Source organism: Macaca fascicularis, chromosome 17 (assembly GCF_037993035.2).
Source record: "Macaca fascicularis isolate 582-1 chromosome 17, T2T-MFA8v1.1".
NCBI classification, from domain to species: domain Eukaryota; kingdom Metazoa; phylum Chordata; class Mammalia; order Primates; family Cercopithecidae; genus Macaca; species Macaca fascicularis.
The window spans coordinates 25,372,073-25,396,849 of record NC_088391.1 but is presented as its reverse complement, the minus strand read 5'-3'; the positions used below and the strand labels follow the sequence as shown (position 1 = coordinate 25,396,849).

The 24,777-nt window shown below is 41.0% G+C and overlaps 1 protein-coding gene across 4 annotated transcripts in view; it reads left to right on the top strand.

The window, feature by feature from the left end:
- Positions 1-5,866: 5,866 nt before the first annotated feature.
- Positions 5,867-24,777, top strand: part of LCP1 (lymphocyte cytosolic protein 1) — a 56,658-nt gene continuing 37,747 nt past the window's right edge. For 2 of the 4 annotated variants that reach the window (XM_065533222.2, XM_005585798.4), the window contains exon 1: positions 5,867-5,933. The gene's annotated coding sequence lies outside the window, so the exon portion shown is untranslated. Of the gene's footprint in view, positions 6,193-19,929; positions 20,018-24,777 lie in introns of those variants that run through there. The other 2 variants (XM_045376938.2, XM_015439265.3) reach the window with 2 other exon arrangements.

Here is a 24,777-nt window from a genome sequence, read left to right as displayed (position 1 = left end):
TAAGAGGCAGAAGATGGGAGGAAATAAAGGAAATTAGAAGATTAATCCAAGAGGCATAACATGCAAATAAATGTAATCCCAGGGAAATAGAGCATAGGAAACAGAGGAAAGGAGACAAGAGATGGAGAGAGAAACTATTTCCCAGAACTGAGAGACTTGAATTTCCCAATTAGAAAGGACCACTGAGTACCTTGCATGGTAGATGAAAACAGACTTACACTAAGACAGATCACCAACAATTTTCAGAACATCTGGCATTAAAAAAATTCTAAAAATTTTCCGAGAGAAACCAAAAATGACGTGAAAGGGACCATAAGTCAGAATGATATCAGATGTCTCAACAGCAACCCTGGAACCTAGAACACACAGGAACAATTCCTTCCAAATTCTGAGAAAATGATTTCCAGTATGGACTTCAAAGAATGAAGATAGTTTTCAACTATAAAATGTCTCAAGAAATTTATGTTCCATATACTCTTTCTCAAGAATCCACTAGAGGATATGCTCATTTAAACAAGGAAGTAGACCAAGAAAGTGGGATGGTGTGTGGTCCGGAAATAGGAGATTCAGCCTAGATGGAGAATAAAGGGGTCCCCAGAGTGATGAGGAAGGGAAGCTTCTAGAAGGCAGCTGGGCAGCAGGACCGAACAGGAGGAAGGGCCTCTCCAAGGGGGAAACAAGGGATGGAATCATTTCTTGATGTTTTAAATTGTATTTTAGCTCTTTTGGAGAGTTTATACAGAATTAGTAATATGTACATAGAAACCTAGCATATCAAAAAAGATACAAAAACATAATGCAAAATATTCCTAACTCAGTTATGAATATTTTGAGTCGCTGTAAAAACTTGAGTATTGATTTAACTAAAAGGATATTGTAAACTGCTCTGGAGGATGATGGGAAGGTTACCATGTATATGTTGGACTAGGGGATGTGAGAAGCTCAAATATTTATCTTTCAAGTAGGAAGGAAAAAAATATATGAACACATATATACGTATATATGTATGTATCTGAACCTAATCAAGATATTCCATAAGCGTAACTCTAGAAATATGGAACAAAACAACAGAAGAACTAGCTAAAACTGTTGAAAATACTTGATTCTAGGGAATGGAATCAGTGGGGAAGGAGTGTGTCAGGAGACTGGTGTTTCATGAGGAGCCTTGAGGTACTATTTGACTTCTAAAACTAAATACATATATTACTTTGATTAATAAATCAAAGAAAACATATGTCCACACACACAAAATGTACACAAATGTTGACTGCAGCATTTTTTATAATATCAAATAGTAGAGAGCTTGTGAATATCCATCAGCTGATGAGCAAATAAAATTTGATATATTCATACAGTGGAATGTCATTCTTCTATAAAAAGGAACGAAGGCCAGGTGCAGTGGCTCATGTCTGTAGTCCCAGCACTTTGGGAGGCCGAGGCAAGAGGATCACCTGAGCCCAGGAATTTGAGACCAGCCTGGCCAACACGACAAGACCCTGTCTCTATAGAAAAAAAAAAAAAGAAATTAATTAGCCAGGTGTGATCGTGTGTGCCTGTAGTCCCAGCTACTCAGGAAGCTGAGACGGGAGGATGGCTTGAGCCCAGGCGTTCAAGGCCTCAGCAAGCTATAATCGCACCCCTGCATTTCAGGCTGGGTGACAGAGTGAGACCCTGTCTCAAAATAAAAGAATAAATAATAAAGTGAAGTACTGACATGTGACAACATGGATGGACCTTGAAAACATGCTAAGTGAAAGAGGCTCATAACAAAAGAACATGTATTGTGTAATTCCCTTTATATGAAATGTCCAGAATAGGCAAATTTATATATAGAGCAAATAAACTAGTGGTTGGCTATGGCTGGGAATTTGGGAGATGGGGGTGAATGGGGAGGAATTGCTAATGGGTACAGAGTTTCTTTTGGGGATGATGAAAATGTTCTGGAATTATACAGTGTAATTGTTGCACAACTCTGTTAAAATACAACAAACCACTCAATTGTATACTTTTTAAAGGTGAATTTTATGGTATGTAAAGCATATTGCAATGAAGCCATTATTTTAAAAATTAAAGAACAAATATTAATAATCATACCTAATTCATAGAGTTGTTGTGAGGAATAAATGAAATAATGTATGTTAGGGGTCTAGTCCAGAGCTTGATGTAAATATTAAAAGATTAGTTAACACGTACATAGCATATACTATGTGCCAGGCACTCTTCTAAGTTCTTTACATATATCAATTCACTTAACCCTTGCAACAACTGTATCAAATAGACACTGTTCTTATCCCCATTTTCTAGATGAGGAAACTGAGGCCAGTGCTGGTAAACAATTTGCCCAAGATCACACAGCTAGTACAACAGTAGAACTGGAGTCTGACCCCAGCCAGCTGGCCCAGATTCTTTACTCGTCACCACTTTGATGCTCCCTCTCTCTGCCTCCCAGGCCCCAAATCTGGGTTAGTGCTGTGTGTTACCAGGGACACTGCTTTTCATCTGTTGTGATTCCAAATGGAGAACTCTTCACTTGCCTTTTTTCCTTGTCTGTGTCTTCAACTATAGTGGACATTCTACAACAGCAGGGACTGTACCCATCTTAATTCATCTTCATTCCCTGCCCATCATATATTGGGATGATGGTGGGCTGTAGAGTGAAGCAAAAGTGTTTTTCTCTTTGTACAAATCCTGTGAGTACCTGGAGAGGAAGTAGGGAGAGCTGAAGATGCTAGCATTAAGATGCTAGAAAAACATGGGATAATTGATGGAGCAAGGTATCTAAGGAAGTAGAAGATTAAGAGTGAGATAGTAATGAAACACTGGCCTTGGGAAGAAAGAAGAATGCTGCTTCCATTAAGACTGAAAGAGGAGGAAGATGTGGATATTGTGAGAGTAGAGGGGAAGCTCATACCAGACCACTTGGATCATCTCAGTCAAGAAGGGGCAGCAGAAGAATCTTGGGCCAGGACAAAGCATAGGAGGGTGGAGTGGAAGGTTGAGGCAAGAGGAGAGAGTTTAGAATAAATGCCCAACTTTTTGGGGTCTGTGATCTCTTTACTAATACAATGGACCCTTCTCCCAGAAAAAAGTACATACACACAAAATTATGCATTTAGTTTTAGGGGTCTATGGACTCCAAGTTGAGAATGCCTGTTCTCAAGACTTAATAAAATTGAATAAAAGTATTTATGGGAAGTAATGTGAAGTCAAGCATCTTGACTTTTTAGCATTCCAAGTTTCTGTTTCTGTGACTTTCCTCAGCAATATTCAGAGGCCCAAGTGTAGCAGGTGATCTGGTATCTGGGACTGAGGCCAGAGGCTTCAGGGCAGGAGAGGGTGGGATGAAGTCTGAGAGGGTGGTAGGGCTTAGAGGAAGGCAAAACCCAGGCCAGGGACTGGCTGGCAGTGGAGTCTCATAGAGGGTGGGGTGAGAGAGGTCCACTCCAGCTGCAGGCCATAAGGGGGCGCACTGTCTGTGGAGAACATAAAAACGTAAGAAAACCAAAAGTCAGTCTTCTGTTTACTATTATGCTGTACAAGCAATTTAAAACACCAACAGCAGTAAAATACTATTCTCTGAAAAAGTCTTGGTCTAGGACCTAAACAATTGCCTGAAACTGGGTACACTTACACCACTGAGAGGCAGATAAAGAGATTAAGATTGAGGGAGTAGGGCAGGGCTTGCAATGGTGCTGGCCAGGATGTGGCTGAGGGGGTGTGGGTGCCTGCCATGGGTGCTAGGGTAGAAGACGACTGTATTAACTGGGTGTCTGTAAGCAGCACCCAAGTCAGTGCCTTTCATCTTCTACAATCTAGACATTGCCTGGAATCCTAAATCCTTTTCTTCACTTAACAAACGTCTCCTCTGCTCAAAGCTGCAACTGCTTTGATATCACACTGCCTTTTTCACCCCTCTATTATAGATGGCATTTATTTACTTACATATTTTTTCCCCACTAGACTATACTCCTTGAGAACAGCAATTGTGTCTTATTTATTTCTGAATCGCCAATTCAGAAAGGCATGCAAACACTTGTTGAACCAATGCACAAATATATTTTGCTCTTCTTTGTAGATTCCTCTGGCCTCAGATGACCAGGCACCACTAGATACAGCATACTGCACTTTCCTTCTCCAAGGTAAAGGAATAAATATATGTTCCCCTTCATGAAGTGTCACCCTTGGGCCCTTATGCCATTCTGAAACCACCAGGATGTGGAACCAGATCAGGGAGGTCCACAGTTACAACCTCTTGTATCTGTTAAGACGATCAGGACATTATCTACAGAGTCCTGCTGCAGGGCCCCAAATGAGGACAGCATTTTGCTGCTTTGTAGTGTGAGCAATGGTGTAACAGCAACGCATGGATGTTCCTCTGGTGTCCTGAAAGAATTTAGGTGCTTCTTGAAAGCTCTCTGCAACTTATTAATTGGGAGTGATTATGCAATGGAGAAAAAAGAGTCCCTCAGCCCCCGACTCTTCCCTGGGAAATCACAAGAGGGCTGATAGCTCTCGGTGAGGTGAACCGTTTCTAGAATCCCCACCGTCTCGTCCTGTTCTTCCACCCACCCAGTTCCTCAAGATAGCCCCTGTGGGCTTCTGATGAGGTCACCACACCACTGGCTAATGAAGTAGATAAACCAGAACAGTTTGGTTTAACATTTAAGGTCAGAAACAGGAACTTTCTAGAGGAGAAATCAAAAAAGCAAAAGAAGTATAAGGGCAGCCCTCCAACCAGTCAGAATACCGTGACCACCTGAGAGGCCCAGGGCCCAGCATGTCGACTCCGGAGCAGGTATCTTCAGCGCAGCATCTGACCTGGGAGCACAGCCACACACCCTCATTCCTAAACAGCAGATTGACTACTGGAACCGCACACAGTCTCCAGGCAATGTGGAGACATGTCTAATATTTAGTCAACATAACCCAGGGTGCCACAGTCTTCACAACCGTCGTGAGCGCTTGAGGATGCTCCGTTTGAAGATAGGAATTTGCCCTCAAGCATCTGGGGTTTGGGTACAGAATAGCGCTTCCCCCGCCACCACCTGCTAATTTTATAAAATGTACATTCAAAAAAAATCCTGCCTGTAAGAAGGAATTAAGCCACCCATTTAAATATAACAGCTGCCTGTGCAATCTACTGCTGCTCTTTATAGGAAATGCTTAAATAATTGAGATACTTAATTGGGTTAAAGAGATCCCGAGCACATAGATGTTCTATAAATAAAAGAACGAGTAAATAATCTAGTAACCTTCCTTTTCATGTCCTTCACTTAAAGCGATCATTCTGTTTTGTTTGCACCAATGAGATCACTGCTAGAGGACTCCAGAAAGGTTTGATTGCAGGTGGGGTGGGGCTTTCCCAAGGAAATCCCTTTTCATTTGTTTCAGGTGTTTTGCCACCTTTTTCTCTGGCTCTTTCACTAAAAATGAATAATTTGTTGATCTTTGCTGTAAGTAGGTAGGCACCTGGGCTTTGCTTTTGCAACTGGAGTCAAAGAAGTCAAGTTATCAGTCTGACCTTGCCTTACTATCTAGAATCAGAAAGGTTTAAGTAGCCCAGGGACTACTTAAAGACAGCTGGAGGAGAAAGGGAGAAAGAAAAATGCTTATAAAGAGGTGGGTAAAAGAGCGGGACCTTGTCTCAAAAAAAAAAAAAAAAAAAAAAAAAAGAGGAAGTGGTAGGAGGTGTCTGAATTTCAGTGTGACCTGTTCTGTCAGGTGATTTTTGGTGGGGCGGGGACATGAAAAAAAAAGTTAAAATGTCCTTATAAAGACAAAATCTTTTTCTTTCCTGGCTGATGATTTGTCATTCTAGTCACTTCCTGCCTTGTGACCACACACCCGGGCTTGACAAAGCTGTTCTGCAGATCAGAAAGAAGGGGTTCCTGGTCATACACCAGTACTACCAAGGACAGCTTTTTTCCCACAAGGTAAATTTTCTTCATGTGTTTTTGTTTGTTTTAAGTGCTTGTGATGTCCTTCGGCACTGTTTCTGTGGATTGTGGGTTTTGCCTTCGGGGGACTAGACATCTGAACAGGTCACCTGAGAACTCTGTGATTCCTGCCTCTGTCTAACTGGCCAGGACATCTGCTGCCACCTCGTGTGGCCATCCAAGATGGAGCACCTCTGCTCTCCGGGCTGAGTTCTTCTCAACTTATCTGCAGTTATCACCCCTGCCCAAAATTAAGGTTTCTTTTTCCTTTTAAAACCAAACCATGTTGCGGTTTATGTCTATTGCTCTATTTCAGGAAGGCTATTTACTGTGATTTTATCTTCTTTAAAATGTTTTCAGGAAAAGCGTACATTGATAATTTAGATTGTACTGCTTATTGGCCTAATGGGGGTAGTTTAATTTTAGTTCCTGCAGTTCTGTTTTTCTTAAAAACTTCTTTACAGTACTTTAGTGGATATATTAATATCTTGAGTCATATGTTACTGAATGTGATACTGGCTATTTGAGTGATTTTTGGCGCCAAGGGTTTTTAATGGGTGTGCTGTATAACCACATGGAATTAGAGGTTTTCTCTTTTCCATTTGTTCTCTAAAAATAAAAGCAATTTGTGTAATGCTTAATTGTAGTGTTTCTGTAGGATTATCTGAATTGTTATGCTTATGACCATACCAATGAATATTCACTCAAATTCTGGGAGAAAGGCTTTTTATCTACAATAGAAATTTTGATACAGTTGATATAGGATATTTATTGCAGAAACTTTGCCCATAGACACTTCAAATTTTGTAGTATAAGCTTTTACTTAATTACCGCTATCATATAACACTAAGAACCGTTGACAAATGATAATCATAAAAGCCATTCAGACTGGAAATGGAAACATTAATCAGGATATTTATCAAAACAGAACTTTTTCTTTAACATAGCAACTTGTTTTCTAAAATTACTCTGTCAGGACTATCAGTAAACAAATAAAGGTGGCTTATTCACACACATCTTGATTTTGAATTGACATACATTTGTCATATGTTTCTATTTGGTTTCCATTAAGAATAATTGTTTAAAGAATGTCTGTGTAGACAAATTTGAATGGAATTAATCATTTACCTATAAATGTGAATTTCTGGAAACTGCAAAATGTGACCACCAATGTTACGTTGCACATCTCACCTGAATAGTTTCAAATAAGCAAAAATGTGAAATTGAGAGAAGAGGGACTTGAACCCCAGGAAAGAACAGACTAAAAATATGCTGTGTCTTATTTTAAGTAAAACTATTAGTGAGAATAAAATAAATTAGAATGCTAAGGAATGTCAGTATTTTTCTTATATTTAAGAAGGAATAAAAAGGACTACGAGAAAGTTAATTCAAAATAAAAAGGTCTCCTGTTTAAAATTAAGTTTACATTGCTAAAGCATCAATCCCATATGTTACGAAGATATTCCTCTTCATTCTAGCTCACCCCCAGGAACATGAGGGGAAAAATCTTCTAGGTCTTGCCCTTTGAACAAGCACCGCTGTGGTGGGATGGAGCTGTGCCTAGAAGGACATTTCCTTAGCAATCCCAGAGACGCTTTTCTTTGTAGCATTTAAATTTTCGACTCTTTTGTAAATTATGCCTTGGAACAATCGGTAATTTGGGAAACAATTTCGGTGCGTTAACTTCATTTATAATTCTATCTCTGAACCCTTTGGGGAAGGAAAGACCAACAAGTAGTCTCATTTGAATGTAACCATTTAACTTGGAGAGGACGGGAAATTAATAATAGCACTCAATAATTATAAGCATGTAGTGTAAGCAGCTATTCTTTATGCATCACCTCGTTTAATCCTCTCAACTACCTTTAGAGATAACGAATGGGCTAGAGGGTTGAAGGAACTGGCCATAGGTCACTGGGCAGTTAAGGTGGGGGCAGTAGATGGTCAGGACTTCAGGCTCCTACTGACTGTGTCTATTACAGATCCTCCCTTCCAGGCCAGCATATTTTTCTCAGAGGTAGGTGTTTGTAGACTTTCCTTGTTGAATCTGGCTAACAAGATCTTGGCACTCACAGTTTTAAGAGAGAGAGGATAAAAGAGAGAGAGCAAGAGAAAGAGAGAAAAGAGAGAGAGAGAAGAAAAACTTTGTAATAAATTTACAAACATTTTTATTTTTATAAATAAGAGGTATCATTGCAGGTTTTATATAATAATGGGATGAATAACTATTTTTAAATTAATGCATAATTTTACTAAAGAATTGTGTGCCTTTACAAACTTGCCTCAACCCACTTCCCCAATCTTATTTCTTGTCACTTCCTTCTGTTCAACCTCCCACTACCCCATCCCCTCCCCCACCACTGCTAACCCACATTTTGGTGCACCAGACCACAAGCCACCAGAAAGTTCCATTCTCTTTCACCCTTTTTCACTCCAACTGTTTCTTTAATTGCATTCTTCTTTATTTTTAAAACTTCTGATCATTTTTCAAGGCTGACTTCAAGAAACATATCTTTTGGAGGCCTTCCCATCTTCTCCCTGCCCCCACTAAATGTTTCTTGGGTGTGCATTTGCTTAATGCTCTGATCTCAGCGTAAGTGTAGTATTAATCATATTGTCTTAGTTTCAAGTCCTTATTTGCTGACAGACCTGAGCTCCTTCTCTATCTTTTCTGGCACATAGTAGATACTAATGGTATTTACTGAATTGAAAACTTGTCACAAGTATTTTTTCTCAGCTTCTTACATATGCATGAAAGACTTTGATTGCACTTATTAACTTAATATTTACTGAGTTTCCATTTATTGCTATGAATGAAGATACAACAATAATTTAATATTTTGCATTCTAGCATGCTTCAGCTTTGCCAAAGCCCTAGTCTCATTTTAGCTTCAAAGTATCATATAGACATTGACCTCAAGAAATTTAAAAAAATGTACAATGACTAGCAAACAGGCAAAATTATAATCTCATTATTTTAGTATAAATACATTGGTTGGGCAAAAACTTAGCTACCCTTGCCAAAACTATATGCCAGATAATGGACTTATTTGATGACAAAGAACACAAGAGCAGTTGTTAACTTTTACTTAGTCACTTTGGATTATTCTCAGCAAATTCTCAAGTCAACTTCTCCTTGTTACCTAAAGAGTACAGGTCCTTTTGTGTATATGGGAGAGATGACAAGCAAATTTTAAAATCAGGTTAGGTAAAATAAAATTAAGATATCTGCTTATAAGGTTATATTTATGAAGAGTCAAACACTTATAAAGTAAGACTATGAAGGCTTGGATTTTATGACTAATAGATTTTATAGCAGAGTGACATTATTTCAGTTAATCTAATTTTCTTCCTAGTGTTTTTTTATCTGCTAGTTTCCCAACTTACAGATATCAAATGAAATGATACTATTTCATCTGTATATTGAACATTGCAGAAATAAAAATTAGAATTAGAACCCATCAAAATATAAAACTAATCAGTGTCCGCAGATATGAAGAGTTTCAAGCGTTCCTATTTTGCCAGGTGGAAACGCACTTCTTAAAAACGTGTGATGTTCCACAGTGTCTTCATTTTGAGGCTCTCGGAAGTCACCTCCTGATTGGATGTTGGTTTCCTAGGGATATCTCCCTACAGCCGCTGTGGTCATGGTGATCCCCACATGGCATCTCCTTGTTGCTTTCCTCAGTTCCCTTCTGATCCAACTTCCTGCCTTATACTATTGACTGTTCCTGTTGTTTTGGTTTGTCAGTTTCAATGCTTACATCAGTCTGCCCAGAAATTTCATAACTGCTCCATCTTGTAAGACATTGGTGTGGGGGGAGTGGGAGAAGTTTCAATTAATCATCCTAATAATAACAGCTAATACTTACATTGAATCAGGTGTTTTTCCAAGTGCTTTAACCCTATGAAAGCATCTGGTTGTCATACAGACCTGTGAGGTAGTTTCTGGTGCCTTTACATATTTGAAGGCACGTTCATTCATTCACGTGTTTTATTTATTTTCTACAATTGGATCAATTTTGTCTTAACTGTTGAATTTCAAGGCAACTTCCTGAGATAAACGGAGCAAACCATGGTGTTTATTTGTACCTAAGCCCTCAAGTTGAGCCCAAATAATCATAATCCCCCCCAAATAAATGCATCTATATGATAAGTGATTTTATTAAACAGACTATTCTGTGTCATCACAGCAGCAGCAGCAGCAGCAGTATCTGTAGTCAGCGCCTCTGTACACTTGACTGAGTAGTAGTTGGTTGTTAACAATTATAGGCCTCTGCATGGGTCACAGAACATGATCTCCACCCTCAAAAACTTTAAAAGGTTCTTAGTCTTTTTGTTTGTTTGTTTGTTTTGAGACAGAGTCTCGCTCTGTCGCCCAGGCTGGAGTGCAGTGGCTCAATCTTGGCTCACTGAAACCTCCCCCTCCTGGGTTCAAGCGATTCTCCCGCCTGAGCCTCCCAAGTACCTGGGACTAGAGGCGCCTGCCACCATGCCTGGCTAATTTTTTTGTAGTTTTAGTAGAGACAGGTTTCACCGTGTTAGCCAGGATGGTCTCGATCTCCTGACCTCATGATCTGCCTGCCTCGGCCTCCCAAAGTGCTGGGATTACAGGCGTGAGCCACCATGCCTGGCCTTTAAAGTTTAGAATAATTTTAGCCGAGTGGCATTCACATTTTCTAGTCTGTTGTGACTCATAGACATGAATAGATTAAACATTCCAGTTTTTATACCCAAGCATACATATCTATGATTGTATAGTAATGGCCAAATATAGGTGTCCTAAAAACTGAGAAAGAATGAAACATTGTTTTAAATGTTAGTGGAAGAAGAGAGGTAAAAGCGATCCACTTACTGGGTTTAAGTAAGTTTTGCTCAACTTTAGAGCCACGGCTGTGTCAGCCCCACTTACAAGTACAAGGAGCCTGTTTCTCAAAGATGGTCAGTTGTTCTTTCTGGCGGAAGGAAAAGCTATGTTAAATTGGGGAACTAGCAAACCCACAGTTCTGTGGTTGCAGCATTGATTCTTGTTTCAGCATCAGTTGCATGGACAGAAGGGAGGGTCTCCCTCTCTCTCTCTTTCTCTCTCACACACACACACAGACACACAGAAACACACACACACACTCACTCACACTCCTTCTTGACTGGATAAGCTAAAGTGGAAAAGAGATTATGTTCTCCATAGCAGAAAAGCCGACACCAGATTCAGCAGGCAGATTAATTATGCATGTGAATTGCAATCTCCTGGATAATTTGCTTTCCTTCTTTTTCTGGTTGCACTTTCTAGAGGGAAGTGAATTAATGGAACAATTACCTTGTATTTAAATAATACCCTGCATTTTGTTTCCTCAGTCTAGTAGTAGTCACTAAAATTTATCCAAGCTGTGTATCCAAATGTATGAAGTAAAAGGATACACAAATGTTATTTGTATAAAATTTGCATGTTTTCCCTATTCAGCATTCCTTAGGCAAAGTTTAAAATTAGAAGTAATCTTTATTAACCTCAGGTGCAACTTTTTTTTTCCATAAAAACCTTTTTATAATAATTCATGAGACTATAATAGATGTGAGTGCATTCAATATAGCTTCCATCCTGAAAATGTTTTTTAAGTTTTTATTTATTTTTAAATTGACATATAATAATTGTATATATTTATGGGGTAGCTAGTAATGTTTCAATACATACAATGTCTAGTGATGACATCAGGGTAATGAGGATATCCATCATCTCAAACATTTTTTACTTCTTGTGCTGGAAACATTCAATAGCCTCTCTTCTAGCTATTTTTTTTTTTTTTTTTTTTTGAGACGGAGTCTCGCTCTGTTGCCCAGGCTGGAGAGCAGTGGCGCGATCTCAGCTCACTGCAAGCTCCGCCTCCGGGGTTCACGCCATTCTCCTGCCTCAGCCTCCCGAGTAGCTGGGACTACAGGCGCCCGCCACCGAGCCCGTCTAGGTTTTTTTTTTTTTTTTTTGTATTTTTTAGTAGAGACGGGGTTTCACCGTGTTAGTCAGGAGAGACGGGGTTTCACCGTGTTAGTCTGGTCTCGATCTTCTGACCTCGTGATCCTCCCAAAGTGCTGGGATTACAGGCTTGAGCCACCGCGCCCGGCCTCTTCTAGCTATTTTAAAACTATGTACTGTTAACTGTAGTCATCCTGTGGTGCTATAGAACATGAGAGCTTATCCCTCCTGTCTAGCTGTAATTTTGTATCTAAACAAATGTCTCCTGTCCTCCACCTTCCCCCTACCCTTCCCAGCCTCTAGTAATCTCAGGTGTAACATTGAAAAAGTAGATCCTTTGTACCTCCTTGACATCATCAGCTCGTATCACCCTCACCAGAAAGGCCAGCTTGAACAAAGAGTGGGATACAAATTCTTTATAGAGAAAGCTAGGTAATACGTGCAAAGTGAGAGTAAGGACAAAGGAGAAGATCATGCATGCAGTTTTGCACTGTTGAGCACCCTTTCCTCGTCTTAAAAATGCGAACTGAACTTCCCCCACTGTTTCTAATGCTTAATAAATAGTGTTAAAGTTTCCCCTTTGGAAGGATGGAATATATGGTAGGCACCTTGGAGAACTTTTTGGATTTTTTCCTTTTCTTGTTGTCATTCATGTTGGGACTGTTCCTCAAAATATCATGAATTCTGTTTCTTTTCTGTGACCACTGAGAATGACGGTTGTGATACTTCATCCACCTGGTGATGTTCACACAGTTTTTCTCCTCCCTCCATACCCACCCTACTGGTCACTGCACGCGGTTCTTCCTCCAGAACCGTATCTCCGGCACCAGTTCTTTAAAGCTGAGTGTCTGCAGCTCCCAGGCACAAAAGAGGCAAATGTGGTATAAAGAAACGGGAGCAAAGGTAGAGACGGATTTGGATTTATATTCTGGCCTCTTAGGAAATGTGGAGCCTGAGCAGGTCTCTGGAGCCTCTGAAGTTCAGTTTCATCCTCTATAAAATCAGGCAAGTGCTACCTACTCGCTAGGTGTGATGTGGGTTATTTTTCCCTTCTGTTTTCCCATGTTGTCGCCTATGTAGACATGGAGCATATCTACTCCACCCAGCATTGCCACTGACTTTCTGAGCCCCTAATATTTACTAGGCATCATGCCAAGCACTTGAAAGATAATTACTCTTTTATTCTCATAAATAGCTAGGTAAAGCTGTTATTATTTATATCCTTATTCCGGATGACCAAGCTGAGGTTCAGGGAGGGTTAAGTGACTTGTCTGGGGTCACAGAACCAGTAACTGCCAGAGTCAAGATTCACACCTTTCCTGTTTCTCATTTTGTTAGCAGTTTCTTAAAGGAAAGATCCATGTCTATTTAAACTGTTTTGTATCTTCTATCTGGATCCACTAGTTGCTTCCTGATAATATGTCTATATACCTTTTTGTGATTCCATGATTATGGAATGATTATTTCTAACTCCACATTTTCTTTTTCTTTCTTTCTTTTTTTTCTGAAGACGGAGTTTTCGCTCTTGTTGCCCAGGCACAATCTTAGCTCACTGCAACCTCCGCCTACTAGGTTTAAGAGATTCTCCTGCCTCAGCCTCCCGAGTAGCTGGGATTACAGGCATACACCACCACACTTAGCTAAATTTTTTTTGTATTTTTAGTAGAGACAGGGTTTCACCATGTTGGCCAGGCTGGTCTTGAATTCCTGAACTCAGGGATCCCCCCACTTCCCTCCCAAAACGCTGGGATTACAGGCATGAGCCACTGCACCCGTCCTGTAATTCCACATTTTCTATCAGGAAGACATCCCAAGTCTCCTTTTGTTAGGTCTGCTGGTATACCAAACATATTTGAGAAATAAATATAAATGCTTGAGGATTTTATGGTGGCAAGTCTTTAAAATAATAGCTATGAAGATATTAGATTAGGCTATTTGGCCGCTTAAAATTTTGATAAAAGAAATGTTACACATATTCCATTGTACGTTGGCAATGGTAAATATTTACCAACTAAACTGTAGCTTTCAAAAAAAAAGAAGATAAAGAGAGCCCATCAAATTAATACAAATTTCCTGCCTCAATTTATCTGTAACTCCTCCTTTTGTTTTTTTCTGCAAATCAGCTTGTCATTAGAGATTCCAAAATAACAGCTCCAAGGAGCCTATTGAGAATGAGGTCACATTATTAAAAATAAATAGAAGTTTCTGTTATCGTTGCTTGTATACAAATGTCTGCTGTACATTGTCTCACTGTTTTTCAGCTCAAACTACAATGGTGAAAATGCCTGGAGAATTAGAGAGTGGAGAAGCAGGTAGAGAGTAGTGCAGGGTAACGGAATCAGTTCTGAGCATTGGTGCATCTGACAGGGAGGAGATGGTGCTCAGTGGTCCTCATTACAGATGCCCAGAGATCTCTTTTCTTTTCATGGCACATGTGTATGCGGTTGGGCTTTTCTTAAGATTGCTGTACATTTTCCCACTCTGGCCACACTTCCTCAACTGTAAGAAGGTACTTTCCACTGCCAGCATCTCAGGCAAGGCAAAGCCCAGAGCCCCTTCGCCACTCAGGATGAGCTAATACCAATGCTGTCTGGCTTTGGGTTGGTATCATCTGCCAGTTCCGCAATACCTGACTGCAAGGACTCTGAATAAGAAATGTGGTACCAAAGCCAAAATAAGCGAGACTGAGAACATTAAAACATAGAGCATGGATGTGAGATCTAGATTTACGTCCACACAAAAACACATAACATACACACAACTAAGCGTTGCTTTTAAGTTGTGACTTGACAATATTTCCTACAATTTATACTAGAAATTGGGGTTTGTTTTCCAAGATAATTTTGCAAAAGTTCTAGTTCTTGTACATTTTCTTTTAACTTCCTCTGTTCCTTCCCTCTTCCTTCTTTCTTCCTTTCCTCCCTTACTCTCTTCCTCCCTTCAGTCACCAGGCACTGCTGTATATATTTTCAACAGTCTGTCTCACCCAATCCTAACGCTGCCGTATGAAGTGAATGGTGTGGTTGCATTATTAGCACTCCTTCTTTAAAGATGAAGAAACTGAGGCTCAGAAAATTTAAATAACACATTCAAAGACACACAGCAAAAAAATAGTTGAGTCAGAAAATTCAGCATTTCACCATACCATGTCACTGCCTAGTTGGTTCATTTTTAAAACAATATATAATGATCCTAATTTCATAAAGGAAGCGAGGAGCATTAGCTTTTGTGTGGAATGCCTTTACATGGATGTATCCCTGTATCCTAGATCCACACATCTAAGAAGTAAAGCACATTTCACAGACCATGCATCTCAAGGGTTTTCTAAATAAAACTTTAGGTTATTAAAATGCCAACTGACTTGTGTTTTTTCCACCCATTGGTTAGACCAAACTAAGACTCCGGAGGTTCCACTTACTTCTCTTTTTGGACCAGTCACTGACTCACTTTGAGACTTTGGGGAGTGATTTCACCCTCCATGGCCCCTATTTTCCCATTCTAACATGTTCAGTTCCCTCCTGTCTTTGCAGTGTTTTCTAAATGGGAGACAGTGACTTAAGGAGAAAGCTATGCACGCACAAACAAACCAAAGTGGTTTCCGGGCAGAATTATTCTGTTGTTTGCATTCACATTACCTGTGGTGGGCGGAGTATAGCCTGCATCACCGAGGTTTTGCCTCTAGAAACGAGCTAGTGAGAAGGAGCAGCACGTTGATACCACCTCACCAGCCTCTCATCCTGGAGGTCTCCTCCTGCATCCCTGGCTTTAGCCATATCCAACCTGCCACAGTTTCCTCTGTGTGCTTTTGCTTTGCACTTTGTAGAGCCATTTTCTTCCTTCCCTTCCTTCCTTCCTTCCTTCCTTCCTTCCTTCCTTCCTTCCTTCCTTCCTTCCTTCCTTTCTTCCTTTCTTCCTTTCTTCCTTTCTTCCTTTCTTCCTTTCTTTCTTTCTTTCTCTCTTTCTCTCTTTCTCTCTTTCTCTCTCTCTCTTTCCCTCCCTCCATCCCTTCCTTCCTTCCTTCCTTTCTTTTCTTTTTTTGGTAATGACCCTCCCTCCTTGCCTTCCTTCCTTCCTTTCTTTTTCTTTTTTTTTGTAACGGAGTCTCGCTCTGTGGCCCAGACTGGAGCGCAATGGCGCGATCTCGGCTCACTGCAACCTCCGCCTCCTGGGCTCAAGCAATTTTCCTTCCTCAGCCTCCTGAGTAGCTGGGATTACAGGCATCCATCACCATACCTGACTAATTTTTGTATTTTTAGTAGAGACGGGTTTTCACCATGTTGACCAGGCTGGTCTCGAACTCCTGACCTCAGGTGATCCACCCATCTCAGCCTCCCAAAGTGCAGGGATGACAGGCGAGAACCACCACGCCCGACCCTGCAGCGCTATTTTCTCTGCCTGGAATGCCCTTTTCTATTTTGTCTGTTTGGAAAACTACTGGGTCCCTAAAACTTAGCTCAGTGGGCATCATCACCTTCTCTGGAAAACCTTCTCTTCCCTTCCCAGGCAGAGTTCAATACAGTCGTTTCATGGTATCCACAGGGCGATGGTTCCAGGAACCCCCTCGGTACTAAAATCCATACATACTCAAGTCCTGCAGTCAGCCCTGTGGTACCCGCATGTACCAAAAGTCGGTCCTTGGTCTCCCTGAGTTTCGCATTCTGTGAATACTTGTATTTTCCATCCACATTTGGTTACAGATGCTGAACCTGAGGACAGTGAGATCTGACTGTATTGAAGAAAGCTGCATATATTTAGACCCACACCATTCAAACCTGTGTTATTCATGGGCCCACTGTACTTCCTTCTCTGTGCTCCTGTAGCTCCATGCAAATAATATCTTTAAAATATTCATATTAGTGTAGTCTTGCATTTGCATGACTATTTCGTTTGCTGGACTGTGTGCCCCTCAGGAGCAGGGATTCTCTGCTGTTCATCTTGGTGTCTCTAGTACCTAGGACAAGGTCTGTGCTTTATGAAATGTGAGTGGATGACTGAGGTGTGGAGGCCACTGGCAAAGAGGACACTTTTCTCCCCCAGTGGCAGGGGGGACACAGGCAGAAAAGATCAAGCCTGGTTGTGTTCTTGCTCTTCTTAATACTTCCTTTAAAGATGTTGAGAAACTGAAGAGAAGACACATTTAGAACTTCCCCAAAGAGCCTAGGTAGGGCCCCAGTCCTAAGTAAAATCTTGCAAAAAGATGTGCTTTCCTAATTAACATGAGGTCAGAACTTTGACCTTCAAGGGTTTCTTTTTGTGTAACCCCAAAAGATGACAGGAATCCCATAGCCAGAAATGACAGGAAAGGCAGGAGGCCACTCCAGTTTATAGCTGTGTGACCCTGGGCCAGTTATTTAAACCTCAGTTTCCTCATCTATAAAGTGGGAATCATAGTAATATCCTATAGGATTGTGATGAAAATTAAATGTGAATGCGTATAAAACATTTGGCACTGAGTTAACCACTCATTAACGTTAATGGCTATTATTATTGACCAACTGGTCTTCTCATTTGCTCTGGTCTTCTCATTTGTTCTTTAGCTATTTGCCCTTTCTCTGACTCCAAATAGGTAGACTTTCTATAGAGAGAACATGGAGTAATACTCTCAGATGAATGAAGAAAAAAATAGACTGACTTTTAAGCATCTCCTACTCCTCTGTTGAAATCTAGGTCAAATGTCACTTCCTCTAGGGGGCCGCCTTTGGCTCTCCAGGGGAGAGCTATTTTTTCCCTCTTCCTGTGGACCTAAAACGTTCCCCTGTATTCTAGTTACTGTGTCTCTCTCTCCTGCTCAACAGGCCAGAGCCACATCTCTGTGTTCTCAGCATCTAACACAGGACCTGGCATATAGTAGGTGTTTGGCAGATGTCTACTGAAGGAAGAAATTTACAAATGCATGAATTTGTTTAGTGACAGACATTTAGAATTCCTGGAGGATGAATTTCATACTTCAGAGAGTGAGACTCAAATTACATGCAGGTAAATGCTAGCACCTATATTTCCAGCGTTCTCCCTGGTACACCACACATGTCCATCCCAGATGGGTTTGCCCCGCGTTCAGTCACTGCTCTGTCTCCACAGTTCCTTTCCCTCCCACCTCAGCAGCACTCAGCTTACAAGCAGGCCCTACAGAGTTGGATAGAGACCCACTGCCAAGCATTACCGGCAGCCAGCAGGGTTTACAGCAACAGCGCCAAGAAGCCCAGTCTCAGGATCTGTGATCTCAGACACAAACGCTTTTGTGTCTGGCAAGGCAGGGCTGGGGAGCAGGTACAGGTGCCACTTCACAGACTACCTCGGGCCAGCAGCTGCCCTTTAGACACCAAATTAACTCACCAAAGTTGTCTTTGCAGCAAAGTGGGTTAATGTGAATTTGAAGCATTTATTAGCCTTGTTTTAGGTGTCTGTACCTTTCAGTGGATGGGATTGTCTAAGTGTATACACAAGAATATTGCAGGTGATAGGGGACTTTTCAAGTCCTGTAGACCATTAGTTTATAGATTGTTTTGTTCAGGTATACAGCTCAGTTACTGAGTACCTCACATGTGCCAGACACTAATCTGCTAGGAGAGATGAGTGGAAACAGGGGCCACACTGCAGAGATCTGGACCAAAGCTCCAAGGAAGAAGGGCTCACTGATTCTCCCCAGCCTCCAGAACAGGATGCCTGAAACCGTGATGATTGTTGTGATAAGTCTGAGGTGTCATTTTAGTATTGATCTATGAATTTGGCTGTCTTGTCTTTTGAACATTTCATCTCGTGGTGAGTTGTTTTAATTGAGTTTGCTCTTTGGTTGCTAAGGAAATTTGGAGGGCCTTAGTGCCAGGTCAAGAATCAATGTACAAGGTGTGGTGGTGCATGCCTGTGGTCCTAGCTACTCGGGAGGCTGAGGCAGGAGGATGACTTGAGTCCAGGAGTTCTGGGCTGTAGTGTGCCATGTCAACTGGGTGTCAGCACTAAGTTTGGCATCAATATGGGAGCAGGGCACCACCAGGTTGTTTAAGGAGGAGTGGGTGTGCTGGCTCACATCAGAAATGGAGCAGGTCAAAACTCCTGTGCTGATCAGTCGTGGGATCACACCTGTGAGAGCCACTGCACTCCTGCCTGGGCAACATCGTGAGATCTGTCTCTTTAAGGACAAAAAAATAGAATAAATGTAGAGACAAATGCAGGGAGGGAAGAGTCATCGTGACCTGAAAGATACCAGTGTACACAGTATTTGTATGTGATTTGGCACATGTTAATTGCAGCCTAAACTTGAACAGTGCCTTTGCCATACCTAGATACATTCCCCTTCGTGTACAAGAAACATACATGACATTATATTCGTAAGACATTTGAAATTTGTTCTTACTCATGTGGAGAAGGTCTTAATTAAAGAGAAGAGTCCTATCTTAGGGTTTAAAACTTATTAAAGCGGAAAGGAGAGAAATAAGGAGACCTGGACTCTGGTCCCAGCCACACCTCCATAAGCTCTGTGATGTTGGGCATGTCCTTTAACGTGGGTGTCATTTCATGCCTCTGTGACAGGGGTGTGGCCAGATAGATCATCTCTAAGATCCCTCCACCTCTACGTTCTATGACTGCTATTCTTACTACATTCATTCTGTAAGGAAGTTGGCGTAGACCCAGAAGATAGCAAAGAAAATATGAAAGATTTGGAGAATAAGCCCTAAAAAAGCAGGTTACAAGAATCTGAAGAGACCAAGGCATGTGATGGAATGTTTATGAATTGAACAGCTCCTGTTATTTCCTCTGAGAATAACCCAAGAAAGAGAGACCTTTGATCGTATCAGAAAAGATTTAGGTTACAAAAGTAGGGATATGAGACACCAGCGAGGTTGTAGGATTTCCTTATTTGGATATTTTTTAACAAAATAGTAGATGGCTCTCTTTCTGGGACAGTTTGCGTACCGTCTTGCCTAGAAGCTAGGAGTGAACTGGATCAACGTGTCTTAAGCTGTGTGTGGTGACATCCCATAAAACAGGTCTCACGTGCTGCTCTGGTAACTTCCCTGTTCTGTGTGGGGCAGTCCAGCAGCTAGGGAGCTGAGCAGCGGGCGTCTGCCTGGGGCCAGTGAGGAGAATGCATCTAGACAGAGCTTTACATGCTGCTGAGGTAAGAGCTGGAACACAGCCCCCCAGCCCCCAGGAGCCAGGCTGGGCTGGGAGCTACCTACTCCCTCACTTGCTCCATTTCCCAGGAGTCACCTCCAGGTCAAAGCTGCAGCTGCTGATGGCGCCAGCACCTATTTCTCAGCCCATTTGCAATACTTTCTAATCTAGCTCTAATTTGTATGTATACTTGTCAGCTACCGCATAGAATTTTGGAAGTTTTAACATAGAAGGGACTCTGCTTCTCAGTTTACGAATGAGAAAACTGAGTCCCATAGGGGCAAGATGGAGCCTGAAGTTACACAGACAGGAAGCAGCCTAGGTCTCCGGACTGCCAAGCTTGGCACTTTCTTCCATTTCCTGCCAGTTATTTCCATTTTGATTTCTTTGGAGATGTTCAAGTATATTAATTATTTCAATATCTTAATTGCCTGGGCTGATTTTGGTATTTCATATTTTTATTTTTTTGATAAGCCTCTGTGCCAATTTCTTACACTTATCTAGTTTTGTTTTTCCTTCAGAGTCCTATGTTTAACCTTTTCGCTTGTTTGTTTTTGATCGTCAGAGCTCTTTTCATTGCGTTAACCCTTTCACAGTAAATTAGCTGTAATCCATGTGCTGCATTTGAAACTTGACATTTGACTGTGGGCTTCATGAAGCTCCAGTCTTTGTATAACTCATGCCTGCAGCCCCTCTCCAACCCCCTAGCCAGGACAGTACTTCGCATATAGACACATATATGGAGTGGAAGAATGAATGGATGACATTGGATATCAAGGTAATAGTGCAATCATGGTTAAACAGCTAGCCCATAATATTCAACTTATTGAAAAGATGCATTTGGGGTACTCTGAACTTTCAGTAGGGGAAGGTCTGGATCTTAAAGTGCTTCTAGTAGAATGTGGGCTAAAGGGTAGCTGTAGAATTTAAAGATGTTAGTACCAGGAGCATCACTCTCTATAGCTCAGGGAAGGCGAGAGATGCTAAGGCAGAGAAAGGCCTCCCGAAGCCCCAGCCTGGAGTATCCCCTTTTCCTGCAGGAGGCTTGTTCTTGTGTGACGCTCTTAATGGGATTGGGCAACATGGTAGAAAACAGAGGTATCAGGAATGTACTAAGGGAGAGAAGGCAAGAATGAGAACTCCTTAGATGGTGACAGAGCCAGGCTCTGTAAGATGGGCTACGCAGCTTCAGAAGCCCCTCAATGTAGTGGTCAAACCAGAGGCACCCAGAGCAATATGAGGCTGATGAAGTTTGGAGTCATCTGGCTTGCTAGCTTCCCATGACTGTTTATGTGGCCTGAGATAACAGTGTCAGAGGAGAGCCGCTGAGTCTATGCTGTGAATAGCCTTCCCCCTACCTTCCACCCTATGACATTTACATCAGAGCCTGCAGAGAGAAGAATTCTGTACTCTGGAGCAGGCTTTGAGGGAATCCATGTATCCACAGGGAGAAAAAGGACAATCTGGAGGAGATTCTGACTTGACAAAAAGATTCACAAGAGTCCCTTTAACTGGCCATCTGTATTTAAGGCCATTTATAATTATTTGGTTTCTGAAAAACAAAGTCATTTTAAAATTATATTTTCTGAATCATCCTTTATGTAAAAGTCAGGCATACCTGTATCCATAGAGATATAATATCCCAAGAATACACAGTAAATTCCATATATTCTCAAAGTAAGATCTCCTATAGTGGTCTACTTTATAAAATGAAGGGGACAGGATAAAGTAAAAGCAATGTTTTTCCTTAAATAGATTAATCTTGATGGCTTTTAAAAAATGTATGGGTATTTTATTTTGCTTCAGAGTCCTACATATTTTATTTTTCGTTTCTTTAGTTGTCACAGTCTAATGCTAGAGCTTACAATATGAATGTTCTTCTAGATGATGTGTTGTTTTGGATTACTGATTGTTCTTGAGATGTTTGGAAGTAGTATGATTTCTCCTCTGAAAATGTACTGAAATTATTGAGGCAGAGCTTGGAACTTGAGTCCTGAGTGTCCAGTTTTACTTTAACTACTGAATCAAGTTGCAGGAAAAGTGGGGCACATTCAAAAGAGTCCTTTGGCAAGGTGATACCGGGTCACCAATGCCTCCCTGATCCTGGCAGGTTATATGATTCGGCATCAGTATATTGAATCAAAATACCGACTAGCCCAGCACTACCATATTTCAGAAATGATTCCAGCCCGTGAGCCTCTCTCTCTAGACAGGTCACCGTTTCCAACCTTTCTGCTTCTTTTAATGATCAGTTATGAAACTCCTCAGAGAAAATTCCATCTACATTTTTACATTTACTTTAGAGGATGTTTTTTCTTCTCTAAATTCTGCAGCACTGTGTTCAAGAGAAAACCCCCACAAATTGTTTCTGTATTCAGACTTCAGAGAACTTAAGTGCAGGTACTTTTATGATAACTCATCCTCAGAAATTCCCTTCGCTACTGACTTGGGAAATACCAGCACCATTTAAACAGAAGCTCAAAACTCACTGACTTAAAGAAATGAGTGGCTTTTGCAGTTTGGGGTGGGGCTATTTTTTTTTCTTATGGTTTAAAAAATAATAACAGTTTTAAAAAATGAACAACCAATGCCTTTTTTGTTTTGACCAATGTCTTGAGATTCTACAACTATTGATTTAATAAATGTAAGTGCTCTCACACGCACAAACACACACAAAAAACTAGCAGCTCAGACATGACCTTGATGAATGGTTTGTCTTCTTATCATAGATTTTTGATTTGGGCAGTAATTCAGGAGGGGAGTTCCCAAATTGACCACGGATTTGCAAAAGACCTGAAAATGGTTTGTGGCGGGGCATATTTAGATGACGTAGTTATTAAAAAGGACCGTACTCAATGCAGGAGCACTTGGGTAGAGCTGAAGAAAGCACTCATTTATGCCTGAGAAGATACATGCTTTCTTTAGCCCCTCCTTTTAAGCTGCAGATGCCTCAGCATGCCCATTATGGCAGCAATGGCCCTATAGTTTGCTGCCTATAAGGTGCCAGTAATTTGCAAACTAAAGCCATCACCAGTTAATCTTACTTATATTACTTATTAATCTTACTAATATTATCATAACCCATCTTTTCAAATATGCATGAATAAAAATGGGTGCATTTTTTTTCCAGGAAAACACATTCGTGAACTATGTAAAGTACCCAATATTTGATTCCAACACCATTGGTGTCTTTTGTTTTGTTTTGTTTTGTGTTTTTGAGATGGACTCTCGCTCCGTCACCCAGGTTGGAGTGCAGTGGTGTAATCTCAGTTCACTTCCACCTCTGCTTCCCGGGTTCAAGTGATCCTCCCACCTCAGCCTCCCGAGTAGCTGGGATCACAGGCATGCACCACCACACCTGGATAATTTTTGCATTTTTTGGTAGAGATGGGGTTTCACCGTGTTGCCCAGGTTGGTCTTGAACACTTGAGCTCAAAGCAATCCACGCACCTCGGCCTCCCAATATGCTGGGATCACAGGCATGAGCCACTGCACCTGGCTCAATGTCTTTCTTAAAAATGATCTGGTCTGCCTGTTTTTACATTAATTATGTCCTCTTCCTGCTGCTTTGCTTTGCGAAATTGCTGCCATTTGCGTATTCAGTTTAATTACTTAAAAGTCTCTGCTCAGTTACGGACCTTAGGGGCCCTTCTAATGGTAACTCCATCCTTTCCCTGCTCTGCTCATCAGCACCTGCATTTACAAGCTCTAGCTTGGCACTGCCTTGAGAATCTGTACATGGATAAAATATTTGTTCTCATTGGACCTTCAGTTTCCTTATTTATAAAATGAGGACATTATAATAAATTATTTATGAGGTTCATTCTGTCTCCAGAAGTTAGGTTGTGTTTCTAGGATATGCTGCTCATGCTGATGGTAAAAGGGACTCTCTCCTGATGTCTATTCATGTTTCTGCCCAGCACCGACACACGGTATCACAGCAATGTCAGTTGCTGATTATCCCTTCCCCACTTTACCTTTTAAACGAAGTCAATCCACTTCTCTTTTGCATTTGCTGTTAAATCACTGAAGGGTTTTGGGTTTTTTAAATTTAAAGGTGTTCTCGCTGTTTGGCTTCTCAGAATTGATCCTCTCCAGTCATAAATCTCGTAGAAAAATATTGTTACAGATGCTCAAGGCTTTTCATCTTGACCTGCCTGCTGTGGTTTAACAATAATATGATTTTAAAATAATGTGTACTTTCTATGTCTTTTAAATGAAGGCGCCGTTGCAATTTTTATGGTAATAAAAGTACCCATTATACCGTGATCTTTGGATATTCTTTAGATTTTCTTCCTTTACCCAACACTATAATTGTTTTGCTTCTTCATTGGCCCTACTTGTGACACTTAGAATGCAATCTTGTTCTCTGCTTCTACTTATGTTTATCACTAGCTACTGGTAGTGCTCTGAAATCTAACATTCTTGTGTCAAGGGGTAGGGCCAGGTTTAGAGTCAGAGATCTTGTTTGTCCTCCTTACCTTTGACATTGTTCCATGCTTTCAGGGTAACTAACTGGGTCAATATAGACGTACTTACCTAAAATGAAGAACAGCGCCTGGCTTATAGTAGGCATTCATAAAATATTGGTTAAATGAATGAATTTATCTTATAATCCCATAAACATCCATGAACCAAGAGGTCTTAAGACATTTAAAAACATGAAGGGCTGGCCAGCCGGAGAGCTGGAGAGCCTTCTATTCATGCACATGTGGATATGGTAGAAGGTATAAATGAGACCCAAGCCAAATTAGTCACAAGGAT